The sequence below is a fragment of the Oxyura jamaicensis genome, chromosome 13, assembly GCF_011077185.1.
Source record: "Oxyura jamaicensis isolate SHBP4307 breed ruddy duck chromosome 13, BPBGC_Ojam_1.0, whole genome shotgun sequence".
In the NCBI taxonomy this organism is placed as follows: Eukaryota; Metazoa; Chordata; class Aves; order Anseriformes; family Anatidae; genus Oxyura; species Oxyura jamaicensis.
In genome coordinates this window covers 8,021,431-8,037,472 of record NC_048905.1, presented here as the reverse complement: position 1 = coordinate 8,037,472, position 16,042 = coordinate 8,021,431, and the positions used below count along the sequence as shown (strand labels likewise).

Here is a 16,042-nt window from a genome sequence, read left to right as displayed (position 1 = left end):
TCTTACTGTTCTTACTGTTCTTACTGTTCTTACTGTTCTTACTGTTCTTACTGCCACTCTACCTTTGACAATGCTCCATAAAGACCTTCCCTGTTCCCCCAGCACCTGCAGGGCTCACTGGAAGGGATCCTCCAACATCACAGAATCACATAGGTTGGAAGAGACCTCCAAGATCACCGAGCCCAACCTCCGACCTAACACTAACAAGTCCTCCACTAAACCATAACACTAAGCTCTACATCTAAACGTCTTTTGAAGACCTCCAGGGATGTGACTCAACCACTTCCCTGGGCAGCCCATTCCAGTGCCTAACAACCGTTTCAGTAAAGAATTTCTAATATCCAACCTAAACCTCCCCTGGTACAACTTTAGACCATTCCCCCTCGTCCTGTCACCAGGCACGTGGGAGAACAGAGCAATCCCAACCTCACTAGAGCCTCCTTTGAGGTACCTGTAGAGTGCAATAAGGTCACCCCTGAGTCCTCTCTTCTCTAAGCTGAACAAGCCCAGCTCCCTCAGCCGCTCCTCGTAAGACTTGTTCTCCAGACCCCTCACCAGCTTCGTTGCCCTTCCCTGGACTCGCTCAAGCACCTCCATGTCCTTCTTGTAGCGAGGGGCCCAAAACTGAACGCAGTACTTGAGGTGCGGCCTCACCAGAGCCAAGTACAGGGGGACAATCACTTCCCTGGACCTGCTGGCCACTCGTTTTCATATGCAAGCCAGGATGCTGCTGGCCTTCTTGGCCGCCTGAGCACACTGCTGGCTCATATTCAGCCGACTGTCAACCACTACTCCCAGGTCCTTCTCTGCCTGGCAGCTCTCCAGCCACTCATCTCCCAGCCTGTAGCTCTGTTTGGGGTTGTTGTGCCCCAGGTGCAGGACCCGGCACTTGGCCTTGTTGAACTTCGTACCATTGGCCTTGGCCCATCGGTCCAGCCTATCCTGATCCTCCTGCAGAGCTTTCCTACCCTCGAGCAGATCAACACACGCATCTAACTTGGTGTCATCTGCAAACTTGCTGAGGGTGCACTCGATCCCCTCGTCCAGATCGTTGATAAAGATACTGAAGAGAACTGGCCCTAATACTGAGCCCTGGGGGACTCCACTAGTGACCGGCCTCCAACTGGATTTAACTCCATTTACCACAATTTTTTGGGCCCAGCTACCCAGCTAATTTTTAACCAAGCCCATCAGTAAAGGAAACTGTTGGGTAAGTCTCACACCAGTGGGAATTTTCTACTTTCATCCCTGTGAAGAAAAGGAAGACCAACTTCACTCACTTTTCCTGCCCCAGTCAGCCTGAGATGTACTTATTTGGCTGGAGAACATAGACTCAGCCAAGATTTCTTGACAGCCAACGGAGCTGGAACTCCATTACATAGCATTACAGGGAGTCAGGGCATGATATGTGGCATTTCCACTTAAATCAGCTTGGGCACAAAGCTGTAAACCCAAAGGATTTGCAAAGAGCTGCCTGAGAAAAAAAGAAAAAAGATCTGATGTGAAGGGACGTTCATACATCATCAGGGCCAAATCAAGACATTTGAGAGGCAAACTAGAGAGAGTCTGCCACAACAAGGAAACAGACAGGACAGTGTTCTAGAAAAAAACACCTCCTCTGAGACTAGGACATGAACTTCACCCCTCTACCTAGTGAGAACTCCACCCATAAGCTCACTTGTTCTTCTACAGCAGGCGTTTTCTCTTTCATTTAGACCAAAAATTTCACCTTCCCTTTCAAAACTGCAGGAAACATTTGTACAAAGGAAGTGTAAGTTAGGTAAATCTCCCCCCCCCGTCCAAAAAAAAACAAACAAAAAGATGATCACTAAATTTTTAAAAAAATTCTACTGGCTATAAAGTGCTGTTAGCTGGCATAGGTTCTGCAGGTAGCGTAACCTCCCTCCCTCATTTCTCCCAGAATCTTTCACTCAGGAAGAAATATTTAGAGATCTGGTGACCTACCTACATTTTGGTTGCTCCATCACACCTGTATAGTAATGTGCTGCTTCTAAAGCTCAGTCTTCCAGGCTGCAGTCTTCAGGTTGCACAAAGTCAATAACATGATTGAAAAGATAATAACATATGTGTTTCTAGCACATACAGACTGGGATGGAGCCAGTAAAAGTAAAACACAATTTACTGCTCCATTAGGATGTGGTAAGTTATTATTATCTTTAACATGGCAACAGGAGATGCTATTCAGAACTTGACTATCCCAGAACTTGCTTGAACACATGGGAATGCACTTTGAGGGGATTCATCTCACCCAAATGTAGACATTTCCAGATGAGCTCAGCCCCCAGGCCCTCCTCAGAGTCAGAAGACTGCATCTGATCTATATTAGATGTCTGTGTTACAATGAGAAAATCACACTCTGGTGTTCTCTGGTTAGATCTCCACAGCCTGGGACAACAATCCCAGCTGCTGGTGTTTATGTTGCAGACGCCTACTTTCAGAAAACAACTCTCCTGCGCAGCACTGCTTACCACATCTAGGCTGCAAACACTTCTCCTGTTCACAGCTTTCCTCAGACAGCCTTCTGCTTTTTCAGAACAGACAATGAGTAAGAAATCCACTTCCTGGAAACCTGCAAGTCTTCTTCTTACTTCCTACAGCCAGTTCAAAGCAGAACCAGTTTGCATTGCTGGCTTTGCCAACACATGGATGCCTTGAACTGAATGGAAAGAAAAAAAAAAAAAAAAAAAAAGCTGGCTTGCTTTGAAAAAATGAGCTGTTGCCCAGAAAATAACACTGCAAACCTGATGGAGACATTTTGTAGCTCCTGTGCAAAGATTTGACCTGCCCTTAATGGACATGTTGGGTAACCATGTCAATAGGAATGTGATTTTCATGCTGAAGGATTGTAGCTCCAACAGGCATGCTCCTACACTGACGTAAAGCAGCTTTATATAGACAGGGCCATTTATTCTCCACAAGCGAATTATAAGAGCAAAAAGCACCATCAGGTTGATCTAATTGCATAAGGATGGTGTGCTGTTTAAGCTGTACCTGCTCTTGGATCCAGGGACTCTTCCAGTCTCCCAGCGTGCAAGATGTCCTGCACTAGATCGCGTGACAAGGCTGCACTACAGTTGCTATACCAGGCTGCAGTACGTCATTTTGCCTCTTAGAGGGCTTTTTTAAAGTATGGAGTTCTCAGAACTTTTCTCCTTCTCCTCAGATATCATTGTATTTAGACATCATCAGGGCACTGATGAATTACATCCTGGACTAAGTCTTCACGGATGCACAGGGAGGCCAGAGGGGCCTGTCAGAAGTTAAGTACATTGTAAAGATGAAATAAAGGTTCAGGAGATTAATACCATTTGGCCTGGTTCATCGGATGATCCAATGACATAGTGGCATGAGAGAAGTGGAAGTTAGACTTGCTGCGGGAGCATGGAGCCCAGGACAATGGTGTAAGCTATACATAGCGTATATGAGACTGGGAAGCTGTTTCTTATAGTGTGCAAAATTAAAGGGAAACTGTCATCAAGGTGCACTCCTTACAGCTTGCATTTACCTGGAAAGCAGTGGATTCCCTGAAGTTCTGCTTCTGCTTACAAAAACACCTCGGTGATAAAGCACAGGTTTCTGCTACAGGATCATTCCCTACATCTGCCAGCAGCTGCTATAATTTTCTGGCCACTTCCCTTCTCTGTTGGTCTGGTGGCAGTCATAGTAACACATTTACATTTTAGGTGTTGCCTTCATGCTGTGATTGTGCTGTGATATTGCACATCCAAGTCTCCCGTGTCTCACCTAGGGCTGTTACTCTGTACCTCGTCCTGAGGCAGCTCTGGTCCAACACCCCCACCAGAGCTGCCATGTCTTGATGTTATCACAACTCTCACATCAGGTGCACAAAGGAAAGCCAAGCTTCCTGAAGTCACACCCGAAAACTCAGCTCTCCACCTTCTTGCACAGAAAAATTGAAAGACTGCAGAGGTAGCCTGAAAACTACTAGAGCTCAACACCACAACAGGGTACAGCCCCAAAAGTTTGAGCTAAAAGTCTTTAGCTCTTCTAAGACAGTCTTATGATTTGGCAGTGAGGAGCTAGGTGCATTCTGGTATCCATGCCTCTCACTGTGAGGTGCCATGCCAGAGGCAGCTCCTAGCTGTGCATGGATCAAAGACCTGTCCTGCAGGGACATAACAAGGGACAGTGGTTTTCAACAGAACAAGAGGAACAATTTTTCACTATGAGGGTGGTGAGGCACAATATGAGGTTGCCCAGAGAAACTGTGGATGCCCCGACCCTGGAAGAGGTCAAGGCCTGGTTGGATGGGACTTTGAGAAACCTGATCTAGTGGAAGGTGTCCCTGCCCATGGCAGGGGGCTGGACTGGATCAGCTTTAAGGGTCCCTTCCACTCCAAACCATTCTGCAATTCCATGAACACTGACCACCTGAGGCAGCTGCCCAGGAGTGGCCAACAGCAGAGACCACTTCATGGTGGGGAGAAGGACTGCAAGCTGAAGGGTCCTGCTTTATGATAAGGCATGTTTGTAAATAATTTAGAGAGGGTTAGTATATGATTAGTAGAGGCTTGCAGACAGGTGCTTTGGAGCACCTAGGAAATACCACTGGTAACACAGGAGCTTCTAACGAGCTCACATTAAAACAGTTAACTGACTGCCTTAACCCTTTCAAAACAACTTCTTATTAGATAGAGCCAAAAAAACAAGAGCTAATAGGCAAGTGGGACTTTTTTCTGTTTCAAAAGGCAGCTGTGAACTCTCTTCTCTACTGCTGAGATCACAATGAGGGGGGCAGGCAGGGGAGCCATGGCTGCATACCCTTCCAGGAGCTCCAAGGAACTTTTTTGCTGGCCAGGTCTGGCCTTGCCAGCTCCCACTGGGTTCAGATGGCCACCTCACCAGAGCCTTCCAGTAGCAATAGCTCTTCTGCAGGTGGCATGATTCCCCAGCCCCCTGGTTTCATGAGCAAGCATCCAGGCAGGTGCTCACAGTGCTGCTGAGCAGAGGGGTGGACAGCAAAGGAGCTGGGCAGAGACAAGCCTTCAGGACTGGGACCATCAGCCCATCTCAGCTGCTGCAGCAAAGTCATTTTCTCTGTTTCTGGGAAGAAAAGCAATCCTGTGAACATCTGCTGCCTCGGTTTCCCCACCTATGCAATGGTGAAAGCTGCCTCCTGGGACCTAAGGGAAAAAGAGAGCTTTAGTGGTCAGACCATATCAGGAGATATGGTCTTGGAAGGACAAAGGATGAAGTATTCTCAAAAGAAGGCTGAGACTCCCAGATGCATCTCCTGCTTTGGTAAGCTCAAGGCTGGTAAGGGGTGGCTTGAACACCTTGCCTGGTGTTGCTAACTTATTAGATAAAATCTAAATACTCATTAAAGCAATGCTTGGCAGAAACCCCATCCTCAATTACAAAAATCACCTCTCTCTCTCCCTCTCTGCAACCTTTGGGGCCTTATAATCTAATTAAATAAAGCTTCTTCACTTTCCTCTTGACTGCTCCCCTAGCTTCCATTGTACCAGTGGAGACAAATATATATTTTTAATTTAACAGAATCCCTTGCATCATGCAACTCCTTCTGGCCAGAAAGCAGCTCTGTTCTCACCGTGGCAACCCTGTCAGCCTGTGTCCTGCCTGGACAGTCTGAGTCCATCACCTGGTTGCTTTTGTTCCTTGAAAGTGCCCAAAATACTGGGGTCCCTCCACTTCCATTGCCTGTGCTACCAAATACAGAGAAAATTCCTGAAGCATATAAGCAGAGCCTGGCAGGAACAGAGCCCCACCAGCAAAACCAGTTCTGCACTGGGAAAGGTGCTTTGTGAGCTCCTCGCACTGGGAGCGCAGATTTCATCTAGGGCTGCACAGTCCGCCTGCTGGGATGCGCAGTGGGGAAACAACACTGCTGCAGGATGTGCAACAGGGAGAGGCTGCAGGTGAAGTGTCGTCCTCTTGTTCTGTGTCTCCATGTGTCTAACACCAGCCAGGATGAAGTGGCCATGCACAGAGTGGAGATGAACCTCCGCACATCTGCGGGAGCAGGACTTGCAGCAGGGAATTCTACAGTTGGCAGGTCCTGCTTTGTACAGAGCAGCACATAGATGTTTGTCCCAGACACTCCAGCTCCCGTTTGGGTGCTAGAGGGAGGGAGAAAGGTAGCTCTGGGGATTCCCTCTCCATCTCAGTGAGGCTCTTTCCCAGAATCATGTGGTTTTTGGGGGGGAAATTTTGTTTACTGGAAGAAAACTGCAATTATAGGCCAGATAAATTCTACCAACATTTCTGATGCATTTATGCTGAAACCACTGAACAGCACCAGCTGGGTTAAAAAAATCTTTAAGGTGTAAAAATAAAAAGGTCACAAAAAAATAAAAAGGTCACAAAAACTGAGTCTTGTGCTTTGACATTGGAGCATATAAGCAAATATTGAACTGAAAACAGAAATTAAACACCTTCAGTTTACTTTGGTATTGTAGCATTTCCCTACTATCTTACAAATTTTAAGTATTTAAAAAGAAAATAAAAATATTTGGGTCAAATTTATTTTTTCATGTCAATAAAATAATGGAGAAACAACTATCACACAGGGATTGTGTGAAGGTAGAGATGTGGCTGATCTCACATTATTTTTTCTGGGCTTTTCAGTATGGTTGGTAAACTGCTAATGTACCAGTCACCTGAGCCGGTTGTAAGCTTTCCTGCTTGATGCTGATCAGGATTGCTCAGAGGAACGTGCTTCAGCTCCCCAAAAAAGAGAGAGAGAGAGCTGGGGTTTATTCTCATAATTCAGACCAGCAGTTTTTGTCTGCTGAGGAGGAGGGTTTTGGGTCTCCATCACAGAGCCAGAGAAAGGCTACAGAGAAATGAGGAGCTCAGCTGCGTGGCTGGAAGGGGGTGACCACCTAAGCCACCAAATCCAGCTGAGCCCCTCAATCCAGAAGATTCTTCATCCATGACAGAGTACTCCCATCTCCAGTGCACTCCTTGTCACTCACAACATGCTCCAAGCTCCAGGAGTGACCGGGGGGTCTCTGCGATGCCTTTGTCTCATCTGAAGAGCAGGAGATACAGTGGACTTTGCCACAGCAGAGACTCTGGGTGATGATCCTAGGAACCAAACCACGTCCCATGCTGCAGAGGAAGGCAGAAAATATAGGGAAAAATCCCATGCTCATCCTGTTTGAAAGCAGACATTGCGCTTTCCCTGAGCCCTGATGAGGTGTTGCAAGTCAGCTGGTCATGGCAAAGCATCCCACTAATATTACCTGTGTTCAGAGCCATTTGGGTTGTCTCAGAGAAGGGACTTAGAAGGAGAGGAAGCAAGGCCTTCCTGAGCTGGTGGCACCACAGAGGTGACAACCTGACCAGTTTGTATGGATCCCCTCAGAACTGCACTGGGAAGCTGCTTTCAGGTGTGCTTTCCCTTCCTAGGCCCAGTGCCAAAACATCTCCTGCCCAGAATGTGAAGATCAGCTGTTCCTTCAAACAACTCTAAAGCAGACATCCTGAGCCACTTGCAGTCCTGCCTCCTACACAGCCACCAGCTAGGACCACCAAGACTCGCTCACATATCACAGAGCTGAAAAATGATGAGGGAAGGATGTGGGGCAATGAGAATTAGAGAAAAGGAAGACGTGAGCAGTGGTGGTAAAGAGACAGGTGCCAAACCATGAGCCCTAGTGCCAGGCTAAAGCCCAGACTGCTCAGGCTATCTGCACCTTCTTACATTCTCTGGCCCTGCCTAGTGCAAGTGAGGGAGCTCCAGTGCCAGTTTGTCCCATTTCCACTGAGGAGTAGTACAGGGGGGAGAGCAGAGAAGAGGAGAGGAAGCCCCAGAGCAGAAGAAAAGGAGCAGGTCAGGAACACACAGAACGTGAAGTGACCAGGCCAAAGAGAAAGGAGCAACATTTGCTCTAAAGAAGGAATCACCAGTGTCCCTACCTGGGGCTTGAGCAAACCTAGGCACTGTCCGGGGTCAGGAAAGCCAGACTGTGGATGGCAGGGAAGAACCTCCCTGAGCATCTCAGCCATTCAATTCCTGGAGCTCCTGCAGGAAGATGGAGGGACAGCAGTGAGGATGAAGGGTGAGGTGGTGACTGTCTGGGCTTGACAAAAGCCTCTCCCGCAGTGAGCGCAGCCTGCCATCCACCTCCCCAAGCTCAATGGAGAAAAGTGGGATGGAGCAGAACCGAGCCCGTCCCTTTCATCTTTAATTCCTGTACTATACCTGCTATGGAGGAGCATCATAAGCCTCAAATGCAGAAGATACGGCTCTTTTCAACCTATCTAGCCTGGACAAGGTCCCTCACATCGACCCTGTCCCAGCATATCCCTGGGAAAGGCATTTCCCTGCCAGAAAGGTGAGGAGGACATTTTCACCCTTAGCAGAGGGTGAAAGGCAAAGATATGTCAGACGTCTCCTCAGACAAGGAAATGTCTCTACAGCATAGACTTTGCCAACCAGCAGAGCACTGTGGATCCTCAAGAGATGTGGCCATTTACTGCACCAGAACACCCATTTTGGTGACTGCTCACATAGAACCTTCAAGCAGGCTCTTACCTCAGCAAGAACAACTCTGCCCATATCCAGCACTTTGGTGGCAGTAGCAACAGTTCCCCCAGACCAGAAAGCATCTTTTTGTCACTGTCATCAACATGTACAGGTCTGCAGGGCCATACACAGGTATCAGAGCAGAGCAGGCCTTCCCACTTCCTTCTGGCAACTAGCACCAGCTCCAAACTTGAGCAGAACCACTGCACTTACACCACACAGGAAACTCCACAGGTGAAGGCACTCCAGACTTCACAGACTCCAGCCATTGCTTTTCTGTCCCTTAAAGATGCTGGCCTGACAGACTCAGTGCCATGTGCCTCGTGGCAGGCATGGCATGTACAAATCATGACGTGGGCTGAAGCCTGTGGCAATACTGGATGGAGGGTTCTGCCTCAGTGGGAAAATTCATGGAGGAATGGGACAAAAAGTGTCAGGCAATGGGACAGAGGGAAGAGATGGGATGTGGCCATAGGTTGATGTCAATAAGAGCAGTACAGAGTATCACAGTGTGGGAGATGAGCAGCGAGCAGCACTAGTGAGGAGAACAGAGAGACAAGACACCAGTTAAGGTTTCACACTCTGAGCTGGATATAACCACAACGAGAAATAATGGGGATACCTCCTCACAAAATCTGTCTTCAGTTCCACCTGAAGAGCCATGTGATGGGGTTGCAGGCAGCTGTACTATGGGGACACCAGAAGGGGCTTCTTGCTGGTAACACTGTAGATCAGGTCAGAAAAGCGTGCACTTGTCTTGGACACCATAGAATTTGGTGTAACACTGCTTGACTCCCTCCTGCCACCCACTGTGCAGCTCTAATGAGAAGCCTCAGCAAAGAGCACCCTGACTCCATCTACCCAGACTACATGAACTAGTACTGCTCCCCATCACTGCCACCTTCCCACCGCACCTACACACAGGACAGCACCATCTGGACATGGATCTGGCCTGGTGCTCACAGAAAGGGACTTGCTGGCAGAGCTACAGCTTTTTTCTGTCCAATGCTGTCACTGTCACCTTGGCAAAGTCACCACACCAAGCCTCAGTTTCCCCAGGGAATAATAAAGACACGTGGACTGAAGTGGTACAACATGCTGAGACAGGAGGAAACTCAGTACTAATTCAGAACTACTTGGCTTCCAACTTCACAGATCTCCAGGAAAACCCACCCACTTCATCTCCAGTTGTGCTGAACTTTTAGGGGGAAAATAAGAGACAAAATGAGAAACATCCCTTTTGTGAATCAGCCATCTCTCCAACGTCCCCTCTGGGCTCAGCTGCCCACTTTCAGACTTTCTCCATTGTTTGCTTGGACTTTGTACAGGAAAAATCACATCAAGGGAAATCCTAGCTGAACCACACACTTTGGAGCACTTTTAATGGACAATTTGACAAGGACATGGGGATTTAGCATATTTTTAGGACAGAAATTTCTAATGATAATATGCTACACTCCTGGCTAAAAACATTATCTACTGTCATGGGGAGAATTTAAGCCGTAATACTAGCTACTATAATGCAGGCCTGGAACTCCATGCAAATATTACCCTGATCCAGCAGCTACACAGCTCTGTTTATCCTAGTAATTAATTCTCTCTTATGTTTAGTGATACAATTAGAGAAACACTGCCATTCTGATGGGCTTGTTTCCACCAATGTCTTTTACTATATTTACATCCCCACAAAAGGCTTGGCCTTACAGAGAAGGGTGAAATTGCATTTATGGAGACAATGCCACATGCATTCCCGAAGCATTTTATAGATGTAAAGTTAAGCTCCAAATTACACATTTATTGTGCAGGCATACAATGAGCTCAGATTAAATATTGACTAAAGCCAGTCTAACACCCAAAATAATGAAGATGAGCACAATAGCGTGATTTACTCCCAGCCACTAGAGAAATACACATCTGTAACATATAACATGCCCTTCCCACAGATATACTCTTTGTATTCTAGCTAGCCTTAGGCAGGAAAATGTCTATCTCAGAAATTATGGATTTTGTTTCTCAACTGCCAAAACATTCACATTACCAGTTGCAAAGGAAACAAATATGGTAACAAAAATAAAATTCCATTCCCCCAATTTAGTGATGAGCAGGTGATTGGCTCCTTGTATTGTCAAAGTTAAGGCAGGAAAATGGAAGATAAACGTGGCTAAAATCAGAGAATGCCTTCCCTTTTGTCCCCCAAGATGTGGAAGCTAGCAGGGAGGTGTGGGAATGACAGATACCGTTTTAGAAAGTACTCACAGCCCTAGCTGTGCTCTGAAAACTATCTGTCCTTCTTCTGTCTTCCTCCTCCCTAGACTTGCAGAAAAAAAAATCAGGGAGACACAAATGCTAATACAACAATTACAATAGTAACACAGAGCTGGAAGGGGCCAACACACACCCTTCACAGAGGCTCGACCTCTAAATCCTCTAATATAGTACTGTTTCATTCAAGATTAAAATAAATTGTAACCTGGCACAGACAAAAAGACACAGGAGGTAAGGCAGGATCTCACTCGACAGTGAAGCCCCACTCCAGTCCAGATGCAGTCATATCACTTCAGCTTCTCTGTACCATCTCCATGACAACCATGTAATTTGGATGCAATAACCACTGCCGAATTGATCTTTAAATGTAGCTTTGTTACAAAACATAATACTGAACATGTCAGGCTCAGGATAAATCAGAGTAGCCCCCTACCAGTGAGGACTGTGATTAAAGAGCCCCCCTTTAATTTTCAGCTGCCGAACAGTCTTTCTATTTCAATAATTGTGTGGATGAACTGATTCTAAAATCAGTACCAGCAAACACGATTTGTGCGTGTGTACGGCATGCTGTAGTATAACATCTCAAATGAGATACCACACTGAGAGCTGGAAAAATGTGTCAACGTATATTCAGAGAATGGGCGTCTTTCCACATGCACATGCACGCACACACACACACACATCAGGGCGATTTGATCTCTAGCAACCAAAGCTCACAGCTGATACATCAAATAATACTAATAAGAATCAAAACCTGTATAGTTAAGCAAAATAGGATGGGGGATCGATGTACTGTATGACAGACAATGAGAGCAGGGGAGCTCTTGTTCTTACTTACCCAAGCAACGAGCTGCTTATTTTTTTGGTCTCTTCACAAACGCAGATCTCTTTTCTCTTCAACAATCCATGCAAAATAATCTGCAGCCCCACGGACGGAGGAGTGGCCCCATCCCTCCCCCTCCACCACCTTGCTAGACCTCTCTGTTATTGGCTTCCTTCTCCTTTCGCTCCTGCTCTCCTCTCTTGCTGGCAATGGTTACACCTCCCAGCCTTCCCTCAAGGTGTCAAGAGACTGCTCGGGATCCAGCAGGCAGGGTGGGAGGGGACAGGAGAGGGGGAGGAGGCAGGGAGTGATGGTGAATGGACCCAGTGAAAGGACGGAAGAAAAGCCCTCGCTGGCAAAGACCCCGAGGAGCATGCCACAGGAGCTGACCTGCGGCTCAGCTGGGAGGCTCCGCTCACCCCTCAGGGCTGCCAACAACGTCCCAGGCATGTTGGGGTTTTCCTCCACAAGCACCCTGGAAAATGCCTGGGGACAGGTCTGTTTTCTGCCAGCAAAACACTGCCCTGGCTGAGAAAGGCTTGAAGTTTGGGCTTGAAACCCTGCCAAATGCTCATGCTGTCTTTAACAACTGATGCACTTCCACACACAGACTTAGAGCACTGGAAATGCCTGGAGGATCCACCCTGGTGCGGACCTCAGTGCTGCAGGTCAGCTTGCTCCGTGCTCTGACACTCTCCTGGGCTGCAGCTCCAACCCATCCATCCCATCCCATCCCATCCCATCCCATCCCATCCCATCCCATCCCATCCCATCCCATCCTGTCCCCATTGGCCTTCTGCAGCAGTACTGAACTTGTGAGTTGAGCTCACCCCAGTGCCAGCTGTATAGCCCACTGTGGTGGGTCAGACCAAGTGCCCACTCACCGTCACTGGGACTTTTTTAGGCAAGGTTGGCTTATCTCCCTCCTGACAGCCCTTGTGTGGTTTTGTCTGTATGCTAGCAGAGGTGTCTGGCTCACCATGAGAGCTGGTGATGCAGCGTGGGGTGGGCAGGCACGGGGACACAACGCTTCCCCTGCTGTAAGTGACCCTTACTTAGCTTGCAAAGCCAGATGAAGGCAAGCGATGCCTCCTGGCTGCTTGGTGGCTGCAGTGAGAGGAAGGGTTTCTATGGGCATTCAGATCAGAGATGGGCAGTGGTCTCTGGGTCTCAGCTCAACATAACTCAGCATAACATAAACCCAGGCACGCTGCACTGCCAGGCCTCAGCCTCACATCACACAGCTATAGCATGAGCCAATGAGAGATTATGGGCCAGTGGGCAGATACTGGGATCCTTGACCTGGAGCTGGCTTACACCTTCACACTGGGGCCACCCACATTTTAGTGCCCCATAAAAACCAGGATGCTCACCCATCCGCCTGCCTGCCTCACAGAGAAGTGCAGTGCCTGCTGGGCCTCCCGTCTGTGCCTCATGGTGCTCCTCGCTGTGCACATGCACCACCTTCTCCACTAACAGCTCACCAAGGGCTCCCACATCTGTGTGGAGAGCAGCCACAGGTTGTACCTTTGAGCCAAGGAGGAAGGGGTTGATGTCAGTCCCATAGGCATGTTCCAAGACTACTGATGGCTTCATGATTCCCTCAAGAAAACCACTCCCTAGACCTGGAAAGCTTGTTCCAGAGGACACACACAGCCGAATAAGCAGACAAATCCTCAACATCCTGAGTTTAAAATATCATTACAATCTATGGCGATACCTCCAAACACCAAAGCACAGACATTAGAAGAAATAATGTCCTGGAGCAGCTCAGCAGAACACGGCTGTATATTCTCCCAGAAGGGACACCCCACAGCACAGCACATGGGGTTGTTTGCCAGGGATAGTATTGGTAATGAACCATGTAATTAGCCACCCTGCAGCTATACTCAGGAGTTGTCCAACAAATGCAAGTGTGAATGAAGGTTACTGTGCTGGAGAGACGCATGAAATGGATCTTGTGGCCACAGAGAAGGGCAGCCATTAGCCTGACAAACCCAGGTGTGGGGCTGTTAACCCCCTTGGGGTTCCTTTGTACGAGAGACACGATTCACTTTACACTACTACAAAAGTCTGTTCTGCTCCTCTCTCTGATCAATTCTAATGTATTTGTAATCTACCAATTATCAGGTTAGGGTGTTTTAACAGGGGAAAAAAAAAAAAAAAAGCATGATCAATATTCATCAGTCTGCTGTACTGTTCGTGTCTGAAGGCAAGTAGCAAAATCCAATTTCTGCACAGCCAGTCCTAGGAAGTAACATCTGCAGCACAAGAAAATGAGGTTCTAGTTTCTAAGAATACATCCATGAGCAGGGCTCCAAATAACTGGGTTATCAATCACTCTGCTTCTGGCAACGAGCATATCAACAGCTGGATTCAGGGAGAAACCTCCTCTTATCCCTTGAGCAGGGTAGTGTGCTTGTCCTTATCATTTATAGCATACCATGAGCAGTAAAAGAGTACTGGTATTTTTCCTGGATGGTCCGCAGATCTGTGTTAGATGCCTTGCATATATAACATTTTTTTGGAATTAAGAAAACTCCTAAACCATAAAAATTTTGGAGATGCTGATTAACTGACTGGATGTGCACATGAACCGTGCAGATGCTCTTTGCCACCTGTGACATGAGTTCTTTGGGGAAGGGAAAGCAACCTCTGGGAGAGGCCACCTTCCTTCCACGCCAACACCAGATGAGCAAACCTCAAGCCCAAGACAAATGAGAGCACGTGTCTGGGAACCTCCTAGACAGCAGAGAACTAGAACTAAACTGCAGACCACACAACAGGCATGAATGTTCACTAGCAAAACGCCATGAAAACACTCCAGCTAGGCTAATGGGAGAGCAGACGTCTGGTAGAAGATGGGAGTTTGTGGTCCTGAGACTGTATCTCTATGGCATCCACTGATAAACCTGAGCTCTCTCTGCAAGACTGGGTGCTCTGCAGCCCTGACTCTGCTCCACCTTCACTCAGAGCGGAGAAGCCAGGTCTACTTACCCTACCACCCCATAGGGTCTACTGACTTCATCCAGCAATTTAAAAAGCATTTTAACTGGAGCTTCATGCCTAAGTTTGAAATCTTGCTGCCCTGTAAAAAGTAGTTTTTCAACAATACCCAGCTCATGATACTTAGTGTGGCACACTTATGGGTGCTGTTCAGCCTTCTCCTTATTTTTTTTCTATGAAAAATATATATATATATATATTTGCACGTGCCCAGTAATGATTTTGTTTCCATGTCCGCTCTCTGCTGTTTTTCTCAGAAATTCCTTTGTATTCCCAGCTGGGACTCATTAAATTTCAGTACAAGTCACTTTGACGGAAATCAGACCCAGGAGAAAGTTCTACGAGGACCTTGCTGCTTGCAGGTATTGAGGTTGGGTGATGTGGAGGGCAATAACAGTTCTCTGAAAAGGAAGGACCAGTCCTTGTCTGCATTTCTCTTTATACTCAAAACCAGCCCTTTGCTACAGAAAATGGCTATCCTGAAGTCCATCCTGAAGCTGCTTAAGCAAGACCTGCTGAGATGTGGAAACGGTGGTTCACCGTTTCCGCACCAGAGCTGGTGGGGAAACGTCTGTGTGGCTATTTGTGCTGGGAGTGAAGTGATCTGTTGGTCTCACCCTGGGTGGCTGTAGGACAGACAGAACTGAGGCTTTAAAAACAACTGAGAGAAAAAGGCTGCATGCAAAGAGCTCCTCCGGAGGTCTGAGGCAGAAGGAGGGCTGACTGGTTTGTATGTCCAGGAAGATGGAAAGGAGAGAGGGAATAGGAGAGAAGGAATCTGTCAGTAGAGGGCCCAAAGAAAGTGTACATGTGTGTGTATACATGTGCATCATTACACGAGTATGTGCACCTGGAGAGACCCCACAGAGGAGGGCAACATTTTGCTGAAAATAAAAATAATAAAGCTGAAGCTTTAGATGTTGAACATGAGACACACAGCTGAATCCTCTTCATCAGTCTCAATGGTTTCTGCTTCGCCATTTCTTGTATCGGGGTGGGGTCACAGAGCCACTGCAGGACCAGGGCATCATGATGGGTCAGGAGATGGTGGAGGGGAGATGTTAACCTTGACCAGGTTGCGAATTAAAGAGGGAACTGACAGGAACCTTTGTGTTAACAGCCAGATGAAAACTCTTTGGACTGAGAGGTTTGGAAAGCCCAGATAAAATTTGTCCTCCAGTAACAACACTGCCACTTATGTACAGGAAAAATCACCTTCACCTCAGGGGAAAGCCTCCTGGCTTACAGGTGCTATTACTTACAGCAGGTACTGCCAGACTCAGAGGCCATGGCACACACCCACAGCCAGTCCTGCAGGAGGATGAGGAAGGGAGCAAAGAGTCTTTGGAGATAAAATGTGGTCAGAAAGTTTGCATGCTGTATTTCTGCATCCAAGTGGGCTGTTGTCTGAG

General features: G+C 47.5%; 1 protein-coding gene across 5 annotated transcripts in view; it reads right to left on the bottom strand.

The window, feature by feature from the left end:
* PSD2 (pleckstrin and Sec7 domain containing 2) overlaps positions 1 to 16,042 on the bottom strand; it is an 84,804-nt gene that overhangs the window by 53,112 nt on the left and 15,650 nt on the right. For 2 of the 5 annotated variants that reach the window (XM_035338318.1, XM_035338319.1), the window contains exon 1: positions 11,640 to 11,873. The exons of 2 other annotated variants lie outside the window; for them this stretch is intronic. The gene's annotated coding sequence lies outside the window, so the exon portion shown is untranslated. Of the gene's footprint in view, positions 1 to 11,639; positions 11,878 to 16,042 lie in introns of those variants that run through there. One more of the 5 variants, XM_035338320.1, reaches the window with a different exon arrangement.